This window comes from Peromyscus maniculatus, chromosome 23 (assembly GCF_049852395.1).
Source record: "Peromyscus maniculatus bairdii isolate BWxNUB_F1_BW_parent chromosome 23, HU_Pman_BW_mat_3.1, whole genome shotgun sequence".
Classification (NCBI taxonomy): Eukaryota; Metazoa; Chordata; class Mammalia; order Rodentia; family Cricetidae; genus Peromyscus; species Peromyscus maniculatus.
The window spans coordinates 12,324,388-12,333,395 of record NC_134874.1 but is presented as its reverse complement, the minus strand read 5'-3'; the positions used below and the strand labels follow the sequence as shown (position 1 = coordinate 12,333,395).

At 52.2% G+C, this 9,008-nt stretch overlaps 1 long non-coding RNA gene across 1 annotated transcript; it reads right to left on the bottom strand.

Moving 5' to 3' along the window:
* Window positions 1–2,351: 2,351 nt before the first annotated feature.
* LOC143270499 (uncharacterized) lies at window positions 2,352–7,319 on the bottom strand. Its single transcript, XR_013047678.1, has 2 exons — window positions 4,595–7,319; window positions 2,352–2,705 (listed from the first exon to the last, which is right to left on the bottom strand). It is a non-coding gene; the product is annotated as an uncharacterized LOC143270499 (long non-coding RNA).
* Window positions 7,320–9,008: the final 1,689 nt, after the last annotated feature.

The following is a 9,008-nucleotide window of genomic DNA, read 5'->3' as shown; positions in this document are numbered from 1 at the left end:
CTCCATCTTGTTCTTCATCCCTCTGCACCTCCCTTGCCCCGCCCACCTTTAATATTCCCGTTCTGGAAAGCTGAGACGGGGGGGGGGGGGGGGGGGGGGGGGCGTTTAAAGAGTGATGGGCTATTTGATTCAATCTTCATTGGACAGAAAAGTAAACTGAGGCCTGGAGAGATGGAGCCCAAAGTCAAGGTCAATCATCAAGGACATCTTTAGGCTGGGACTTAAACCCAGCCACCCATAGATCGGTCGCATCAGCACTATGACTTCTCATCTGTCTCCATAGCAACCTTCAACAGTGACTCAGCAGCTTTGGTGGGTCCAGTGCTGGTCACCACTGTGATGCAGAGCTGTCTGAGGAGCCCTCCTGCATGCTCTGGGTGACATTCTGGGTGAAACATTTCTGGCATCCAGAGGCCTGTCTTAGATACGATGTTGCAACTGTTGAGAGAGATACAGAGATGCCTTAGGGGCTGGGCTTTTGGTTTTGTGCACAGTCTTACCGAACAAGCTGTCGGTCAACCACTTGCTCAGGGCGGAGTCACACCTGTGGCCAGCATCTGAGACCCACCAAGGACAGGCACACTATCCCTAGGGAGCTGCAGCCTACCCATACCTCATGCCCATCTCCTGTTCCTCCCGTTCCTCTCCCCTCTTCCCGGGTCTCTTCCTTTACTGTGGTGCTCTGGCTCTTGCTGTGACTGTACTTTCTGCCACCTTGTGTTGTTGAAGAGAATTAAATTCACCAAGCGGGAATCAGTAAAGCCCTAAGATGTGCTTAGGTACTTGGAGAAGCCATTGAAATGGGATTGGGCCACAGAGGGCCATTCTGACTGGCCGTCTCCGAACTAAGGCATCTTTCAGTAGCCTACAGGGTCTACATACCGTACTAAGGGAGAAGGGGACAGGTTGGGACATTCTTATTCTCTTCCTTGGCATCTACATGCCCAAAGGACATTGGACAGATGCCTGAATTAACCCCAATTAACATTGTGGCTTTTCTGAAATCATTCTTCTATCTATATGAGAAACAGCTCTTTCCCGAGGATCTCAAGTTTGACCCTGTGAATTCACAGCTTGAAGTTCCAGAAGATTCCTAGCTGCTTTGTTTTGAGAAAGGGTCTCCTGTAGCCCAGGCTGGCCTCAAGCTCTATAAGTAGCCAAGGATGACTCTGAACCCTTGATCTTCCTGCCCTCCTCCCCACCTCCTAAATCCTGGGGCTACAGGTCTAGAATTCCTGTTTTTGATAGTTATCTTCCAAGATGTTTGACTGAGTTTGAATCGTCAGCACTAACATAAGCCCTGGCTCTCCTGGAACTCACTTTGTAGACCAGGCTGGTCTCGAACTCAGAGAGCCTCCTGCCTCTGCCTTCTGAGTGCTGGGATTAAAGGCGTGTACCATCGCCCTTCCTCTTGAGTTGCTTCCTGAGTTATTTCGTCACATCAGGAGACCTGTAGATGCTGAAGGGTTCCAGCAGAGACCCTTGCTGCTCACAAATAGAAGGCTCCATCTTGCTAAAATGGCACGTCGGCACACAGATCGAAGCTGGCCCTCACAAAATCCCGGTGACAAACATATCCTAAAATTCATATGGAACTTCGAGGGACTGCCCCAAAAACCAAAACAATACTTTAAAGGGAGAAGAGAAGAAAGAGGGACATCTATACGACCCCCGCCCCCAAGACTCGGGCAACATCAGGGGAGAAGGGACACAAAGAATTTAAGAGCTGGAGACAGCAGGGGCGGGAAAAGCTAACTTCGGGGTCCGGCAGGGCTGTTGCACACTTGAACGCACAGCGGCTGTGATTACCCACAAGGCCTGACAAGACTGAGTCCATTGACAGCCTGCCATGGAAGAGATGAGGGGCTCATGAGACCACACCCCTTCAGGAGGATTTATATGCAGTTAATGGTTGTTGGGGGAGAGAGAGGGATCTTCTTCAGTGATGTAGACATTGGTAAGGTGCCCATGCTCTTATAAGCAACCCTAATGAAACACATGAGAGACAAACAGACAGGGATGGACACGCGCACACACACACAGACACACACACAGACACACACACAGACACACACACACACACACACACACACACACACACACACGGGGGGGGGGGGGGGAGAGAGAAAGGAAGAGCCCCTAAACTGAGCCCACAGACGGAAAATGCCATTGTAAGTGGGAGTGAGAAGATGGGTTACTTGAAAGTAAGCTCATTTTAAATGACATTTAACTTATTTTACAATATGATCCAATTAGCATATTTTACATTGCGTTCCAATTAGCATATTTTACATTATGTTCCAATTAATTACCAGCTCTTCAACAAGATTAAATCAAGCATTCATTTCCCCCCCCCCAACTAAAATTATATCCTTCACTTGAGACACCCCCCACGTCTCTTAGGGCCCGAGGACATTTGCATACAGTCTCATCGCGATGGTCAGCTCTCTGGGGACAGCTTTCGCATCTTGGAGCCTTTTGCCGCCTGAGGATGCCATATGGAACACTGGGGACCCCCTGGACTCTCGGGGGCATCATGCCAGGCTCCATGCTCTTTGGGATCCCTCAGAGTGTCAAGATGTCACACAGAGCATCAAGGTCATGGTGTTCCTGATCCATGGGTCAGTCACCATGTGGCTGCCCGGGTTTCGCGTCCAAGAAGCTGGCCCTGGCAGAGGCAGGGGGAGCCAGCAACTGCTAAGTGCCTGGAGACATATGGGGGAGGGATAGAAGGGAGAAGAGACAGGTGAATGGCTGCAAGGCACCAACAGACTTCACATGCCCACTGTCACTCCCAATGCCTCCCTTTTGACACATCTCACTATAGTACTCAATCCCTCTGTGTCCAGCCTCCTCAGCAGCTGGCCTGACTCTGCACTGGGTCTCAGTGCAGAGCAGTGAGGCTGGGGAGGTGGGGAGGGGGTCTCCTGGGCTGGGGAGGGAGTTAAAAGCATGAATTTTCCTAAGGAAGGGGCAATCTTGACCACCCCACCCCAGATCCTCTTGCTTGGCCATGAACATCAATATGGAGCTGGAGCTGTGACAGACATTTAGCCAAGACGAGGAAACATGACACCCAGAAGCCAGCACGTTGACCAAGTGCAGCTGTCCAGTAACCCAAGCGCTGGTCTGCCATGGTACTATGAATGATGGGCATGGGCAGGCATCAGCTGGCACCCACCTCCTTCCAAGCTCTAAGGTACTTGAGGAAGCACACTCCTGCCTGGATATGTAAGGGTGACTGAGAACCTGACATCAATCTCTGGCATCCACAGGCATATATGCACACACATGCACACACCTACACATATACTCCCATGCACAGATATACACACACCCACGTCACACACACTAAAAGAAAAAAGAAAAACAGCAGAAAACAACTAGGAATCATGCATTTAAAGAGATAACAGCTTGGAGTGGCAGGTAATAGAAGCCATAGAAGGTGACGTGAAGGATTTGCTAAGGAAGGAAGCAGACATCCAAAGACGCAAATGAAGCAGCAGCCAGAGAACAGTGAGTTAGACATGGCTGAAGAGAGAGTTAGCTGATTGGAAAGTGGACTAGAAGAAGTTGATTAGAACAAGCGTGGAAAGTCCTTCTTCCTCCCAGGTCCCCTCCTTCCCTCTCCCTCCTCTGATGTCATCCTTCCTCTCCGTCCTTCCTCACTCCTTGTTCTCTCTCATCCCCTCCCCTCTGCCTCCCGTACACCCACTTTTCTTTTTCCGTCCTCTTTTCCCCCCAATCCTTGTGCCAATTTTCTGTTTGTGTTTTTATCTTTTTCATCCACCTGACACAAGCTAGTGCCGTTTTGGAAGACAGAACCACAAATGAGAAAATGCTTCCGTCAGGATGGCCTGTGAGCAAGCCTGTGGGGGGCATTCTCATGATCAGCGATTGATGTGGGAGGGCCCAGTCCACTGTGGGTGGTGCCACCCCTGGACTGGTGGTCCTGGGTTGTATAAGAAAGCAGGCTGAGCAAGACACGGGGAGCAAGCACCCCTCCATAGCCTCTGCATCAGCTCCTGCCTCCAGGTCCCTGCCCCGACTTCCCTCAGTGACAGAGTGTGATCTGGAACTGTTGAGTTGAAGTAAACCCTTTCCTTCCCAAGTTGATTTTGGTGCATGGTGTCTATCACAGGAATAGAAACCCTGAGTAAGGCAACCCCGGATGAGGAACCCCAGCCTGGGGGTTTTCCAGGCTCCTCACATTCTCACCAAATCGCCTAGTCCTGTTCCCATCCATCTTGTCTGACTCTGGCCCAGCTTCAGCACCTGCAAGTTTTGACACTGGGCTACATCCAGAACCATCCCTGCAGGCTCCTCGTGTTGGGTCACTATACATGGTCTTCCCAAAGCCTGCCTGGGTTTGGGACACAGCAGCTGCCTCCTCACCCCTCCCCAGGAACCATTTCCTCCCCCTGACTCAGCACACACCCTCCCATGCTGGCCTCCACCAGCCCAAGGCTCACTTCCAAACAGGGACCGTTGGAGGGCTGATGCAGAGAGAACTACCCCACCACCCCACCCCACCCCATCCCTGCCATGGGCTGCCGAGCCCCATGAGGCTGAGATGGGGGAACCTGCCCACAACCTTAGTCCTGGAGCAAGGCAGGAAGCCAGCCATACTGAGTGTGGTCTCCAGGGTTGATCTGTTCCCGAGATGGTCCTTTTGTTCCCTCTCGTTGTCTTGTTAAGGCCATTGCCTTAAACACTCTGGAACATTCAGACCCTGAAGTTCAGGGCCAGAAGAGAGCAAGGCAACCTGGCGGATGGTAAATGACAGAATGTACTCTCTTCAATAATGAAGTGATTTTTTCAAAGCTGGTTAACATTTACCAAGGTTATTGGCAATCAGGTAGTGTTTTCAGAACTCGGCATTGGAGAGACAACTGGGTCCTTCCACTCTGTGCCTGGGAAGAAGTAGCAGCTGGTACCATCGCGTGTTACAGATGAGAAAACAGGCTCAGAGAAGTAGAGCAACTGGTCCAAAGTCACACAGCAATGAAGAGTTAAAGCTTATTTAACTGGGACAGCAGGACCCCAGGGTCCACAGGCTCATCTCTTGCCTGAAAACGGTATATTCATTGCTTTATTGCACATTGGCCAAATGACTGGCAGAAGCAGCTTACGGGAGACGGGATCCCCTTCTGGCTCACAGTCTGAGAGGACACGGTTCATCATAATGGGGAAAGCGTGGGTGAGTTCACGGTGGTGGGAACCAGAGGCAGGGGTTCTCACCTCCAAGCAGAGAACCCAGGCTGCGAGTGGGTCCAGGTTATGGCCCTCAAAGGCCGACCTCCAGGGCTCAGGGTGGAGAGATGGCTCAGTAGTTAAGAGCACCACCTGCTCTTCCAGAGGACCCGGGTTCAATTCCCAGCACCCACATGGCAGCTCACAACTGTCTGTGACTTCAGCTCCAGAGGATCCAACACCCTCTTCTGGCCTCCACAGGCACTGCATGCATGTGGTGCACATACATACAAGCAGGCAGACAAACATTCATACACATAAAGTAAAAATAAGTATATATCTTTTTTTTAATATGGCAAGCACAGGACTCTCTGAAATGCTACCACTGAGGCAGGCGAGGCCCACAGGGGTTCACTCTCTGCAGACACATGAAAGAGGTGACAAGAAGGGCAGGGAACAGAAGCTGCTCAACTAGGGACCTGTAGCTGGACAAATGCCCCCCAGCTGCATGCCAACCCCAGTGATAATTATTCCCATGTCTTCACTGGGTACAGGGGGCTTTCGTTTGGGCATGATGTGTGTAGCAAATGAAAGATCACCTGGGATTTTCTGGACAGCCCAAGGTCCTCAATGCGGTCTTTATAAGAGCAGGAAGTCCTTGTGAACAATGAGGATGTCACACTGGTGCTGAGACCGAAGACCCCCGGCAGCTTTGACAATGAAGGAAAGATCCCATGCCCAGAAGAGGGAGGAAAGAGAAAATTGTTCCCCTAGAAGCCTCTAGGGGGCGCAGCTGCCTATGCCGGGATTTGAAGCTGTATTTTTTTAGTTCCCCCACTGGTCCTCACCGCAGCAAGAAGGGAGTAGAACAGGATGAAGGTCTGGTCTAGAAGAGTGTCCTCTGCCTGCTTGGCCTGTGAGGTGACCTCACACGACACTGATGAGAAGCTTGGAGAGAGGGTCCCGAGCGCAAATGGCACTCCGGTCCTCAGCCAAGGTGGGTGGTTCCAGAGGAAAAGTACCTGCGGTGACCTCTGGCTTCCATGAGCGTGCACAGTCACGTGCACCTGCACACACATAAACGTGCAGGCACACCCCTAACGCCCACCTCCACTGGCCCACTCAAAACCACACTTTGTGCTCCAGTGCGTCCACCGTCTCCCAAAACCTGGCCATTTGCTCCCATGTGTCCGTCGGCGCCCTCCTCTCCCCCTCCGCCCTCCTCCACGCGTGGGGAATCACCCAGTGTTCTCCACGGCCTCCCCAGGCCGACTCCGTTTTCAGCTGACCGCAGGCGGCTGGCCAGGTGTCAGCGCTTGGCCAGAGCCCAGACAGACAAGAGCAGATGATCACACCGGGGAAACTCGGTTGGGGGTGACCACTTCCAGGGCAGCTGGGTCTTCCCACCCACCCAAGCAGGAGAAGTCTCAAGCGGCCTGGGCCAGCCATCCGGAAGCTGGAAGAGGTCCTAGCCCGTTCTCCACTCGGCCTTCCTGCTTCCTGCCCCCTGCTTCCTGCTTCCTGCTCCTTCCTCTGTGGGTTGTCTGGACCACACTCCATCTGCCATTCCTCCCCTCCCAGGATATTTACCAGCATCAATCATGCCCCATCCTCACAGTCATCCCTCCTCCCTTCCAGCTCTCCAAACTCTACCTGAGCCCAGAGGTTGGGTCTCCCCTGTGATAAGGCCACCTTGTGTCCCTGCCAAGCTACCCCTTGGGGTGCTGGCTGATGGAAACAGAGTTGGCTCAGCCATGAGATCAGAGATTTTCCACCTCTTACGAAAGAGAGGGACCAGTTAAAGATCTGCTTACTCTTTCTCCCATCTTGCTCTGGACACCTCTGTTTGGGATTGCGATTTCCAGCGTCCCAGCGGCCATCTTGTGACATGGAGGAGATAACGCTAATGCGGATGTGCCAATCTGTCTGGCAGGCATGGTTAGTTTCAGGTGTCCACTTGGCCTAGGCAATGGTGTCCAGATGTGTGATCACACACCCAGCTGTCTACACGGTGCCGTGACAGCGTTGTTAAGATTCCGGTGAATAGGCACTGAGGTTGACCCTCCTTAACATGGGTGGGCCTCACCCAACCAGTTGACTGTCTCAAGAGAAAAAGACTGAGGTCCCTGGAGGAAGAAAGAATTCTGTGACCCACAGTCGTCAGCTCTTCCCTGAGCTCCTGCCTGCCCTGGGGCCCCTCTCCATGGTCATGGGAATTCACTGGGAGGGAGGGAAGGAGGGAGGGAGGGCCAGAGGGAGAGCATTACACACAGTTCTCTTTCTCTGTAGCATCACTGACTCTGAGGTGACGCCGACCTCCCCGAGGCTCCCCATTAAGAGTCCTGGGCCAGCGGGTAGCAGCAATTGTCACCAAGCCTAAGGACCTGACTTCAATTTCTGGAACCTACATGGTAGAAAGAGAGAACTGACTCCCATAAGTTGCCCTTTGACCTAAATACATATGCTGGGATACACACCGCCCCCCACACAAATAAGATTTATTTTAAAAAAATTTGTATCCCAAAGCTTGCAGATAATGCACCTGCTTTATCAGTTTGAACTGCAATGAAAAAATCCCTTCGGCCAGAGGGGACAGAAACAGCAACCAGAAATGATCTCCCAGAAACCCATGCACCAGCTGGGCCTCCCTTAGCTGAGCTGAGCTGGGTGACCTGGGGAGTTTCCTCTCTTCCGCTGCTGTGTCTGGATGCCCTTCCTGGGCTGAGTGAGGCTTCAGGGAGCTGACATGGTGGCCAGGTGTACTGTACAAGTGTGGTGGTCGCCGGGGCTCCCTCGTGACAGCACATAGGGACCAGAGTGCTTCTGGGTAAGTAGATATCCTATGTGGGTCTGATCTCAGATGTTTCCAAAACAACAACAACAAAATTATATGTACATGATCATGTTAACTTGGAGAGAGACAGAGAGACAAAGAGAGACCAAGAGACAGAGAGAGACCAAGAGACAGAGACAGGAAGACAAAGACAGAGAGAGACAGAGAGGCAGATACAGAAACAGAGACAGACCAAGAGACAGAGAGAATCAGAGATGCCAAGAGACAGAGACAGGGAGAGACAGAGACAGACCAAGAGACAGAGAGATCCAGTGAGGAGCGGACTGAGGTTTCCGCATCCAGCTCCCCTAACTCATTTGCTGTGTTAGAGCCGTGTCCCCTGATGCCTCAGCTTATGAATTTGAGGGGAGCATGGCTCAGTCTCCAACATTAGTTCGATTTTCTCATCGCTGGGACAAAATACTTGACAGACACAGCATGAGGGAGGAAGGAGCGGTTTTCTGAGGCTCCCATCCATCAGGAGGAGGACAGGGACTAACAGCGATGAGCCCAGGAGGAGGAGACAAGGCCAGCACTTTAGTGGCTCCTTCTTTCCCCCTCGAGCTGTCCCGGTCATCAGCACACAGGATGGTGTGGTCCACACTCGAGGCAGGTCTCTTACCTGGAAACTCCCTCAGGGACACACTCAGAGCCATTTGGCGGGTCATTCTGGAGCCTTCTGTGTTGTCAAAAGGAGCTGAAAGCAAGGTCCCAAAGAGACACTTTCCTGTGTGCTCTTGGTCACTGTTCTGCGCGCCCCACAGTGTGGCGGTGGTTGGATAAATGATCCGGGAGCACAGCACGGATGGTGGAGCACTACCCTGGAGTCCGGGAGCTAAGCCTCACATTTGCAAGACAAAGCCCCCGAGGGGTCATTTGCACAACAGGAACCTACGAGGTGCTGATCAACTGTAAACTCTGGTGTGACTGAGGTGGGGAAATCATACGGTTCCCAGTTGTTGCCACAATAAGAAACCTTTAA